Raw genomic sequence first — 2,381 nt, forward strand, 5'->3', positions numbered from 1 at the left:
CAGGAGTCACTGTACTTATATAAGACAAAAGAGACTTCAAGAAAAATCTATAAGAAGAGACAAAGAAGATCACTATATAATAATAAAGGGGTCAGTTCAGCAAGAGGACATAACAATTGTAAATAATATGCAATCAACACTGGGGCACCCAGATATATAAAGCAAATACTATTAGTGCTAAGGGGTTAGGTATGCCCCAACACAATAATTGCTGGAGACTCCAACACTGTACTCTCAGCATTGGACAGATTTTTTAGACAGAAAATCAACAAAGAAGCATCAGACTTAATCTGCACTACAGACCAAATGGATCTAATAGATATTTACAAAACATTCAATCTAAGAGGTAAAGAGTACACATTCTTTTCCTCAGCACATGGATTATTCTTAAAGATAGACCATATATTAGGTCACAAAACAAGTCTTAAAACATTTATAAAATTGAAATAATATTAAGCATCTTCTCTGACCACAATGGAATACAACTAGAAATTTTAAAAAGCAAAATTTTGGCAACTATACAAATACATGGCAATTAAACAATATGCTCCTGAATGAACAGTGAGTCAATGAAGAAGTTAAGAAGGAAATTGAAAAATTTCTTGAAACATTTAATAATGAAAACACAACACAGCAAAACCTATGGGATACAGCAAAACCAGTACTCGGAGGGAAGTCTATAGCTATAAGTACCTATAACAAAAAAGAGGAAGAACTTCAAATAAACAATCTAATAATGCCTCTTAAAGGACTAGAAAAGCAAGAGCAAATCAAAGCCAAAATTAGTAAAAGAAAAGAAATAATAAAGATCAGAGGAGAAATAGCTGAAATTGAAATGAAAATAATATAAATGATCAATGAAACAAAAAACTGATTTTTTAGAAAAGTTAAAACAAAACTGACAAACCTTTAGCCAGACTAATTCAGAAAAAGAAGGAGAAAATCCCAATACATTAAATCAGGAATGAAAAAGAAGATATTACAACTGATAATACAGAAATTCAAAGGATCATTAGTGGCTACTGAGAGTAACTACATGCCAATAAATTGGAAAATCTAGAAAAAATGGACAAATTTCTAGGTACATACAACCTACCAATATTATAAATGAAAGAAATGCAAATCCTGAACAAACCAATAACAAGTAATGAGAACAAAGCCATAATAAAAAGTCTCCTAGTAAAGAAAAACTTGGAACCCAATGGCTTCACTGTTGTATTCCACAGAACATTTAAAGAATAACTAATATCAAATCCTACCTATTTTGAAAAGTAGAGGAGGAGGGAATCCTTCCAAACTCATTCTACAAGGCCAATATTGCCCTGATATCCAAACCAGACAAAGACATATTAAAAAAAAATCTACAGGCCAATATCTCTAACGAATATTGATGCAAAAATCTTCAACAAAATATTAGCTAACTGAGTTCAACAATACATTAAAAAGATCATTCATCCTGACCAAGTAAGATTTATCCCAGATAAGGTTCAACATACACAAATAAATCAATGTGATACATCATATAGACAGAATAAAGGGTAAAAATCATATGATCATTTCAATGGATGCTGAAAAAGCATTTGATAAAATTCAACATTCTTTTAATAAAAACCCTTAAAAAAAAAACCCTAAAAAAATTTGGGATAGAAAGAACATACCTAAACATAATAAAAGCTATATACAACAGACCCACAGCTAGTATCATACCACATGGGAAAAAACTGAAAGCCTTTCATCTAAGATCTGGAACATGACAAGGATGCCCACTGTCACAACTGTTATTCAACATAGTGCTAGAAGTCTTAGCTAGAACAATCAGACAAGAGAAACATATAACGTCATCCAAATTGGAAAAGGGAACATCAAAGTATCCTTGTTTACTAATATGATCTTATATTTGGAAAATCTAAAGACTCCAGAAGAAAACTGTTAGAACTGATAAACAAATTCAGTAATGTTGCAGGATACAAAATCAACAAACAAAAATCAGTAACATTTCTATATGTCAACAGTGAACAATCTGAAAAAGAAATTTAAAAAATCAATCCCATTGACAATAAAATTAAACACCTAGGAATTAACTTAACCAAAGAAATGAAAGATCTCTGCAATGAAAACTATAAAACACTATGGAAGAAATTGAAGAAGACACAAGAAAATGGAAAGATATTCCATGTTAATGGATTGGAAGAATCAATATTGTTAAAATGTCCATACTACCCAAAGCAATCTACAGATTAAATACAATCCCTATCAAAATACCAATGACATTCTTCAAATAAACAAACAAAAAAAATCCTAAAATTTATATGGACCCACAAAAGACCCAGAATAGCCAAAGTTATTCTGAGCAAAAAGAACAAAACAGAAACAATCACATT

This window comes from Cebus imitator, unplaced genomic scaffold (genome assembly GCF_001604975.1).
Source record: "Cebus imitator isolate Cc_AM_T3 unplaced genomic scaffold, Cebus_imitator-1.0 Scaffold709, whole genome shotgun sequence".
Taxonomy (NCBI): Eukaryota; Metazoa; Chordata; class Mammalia; order Primates; family Cebidae; genus Cebus; species Cebus imitator.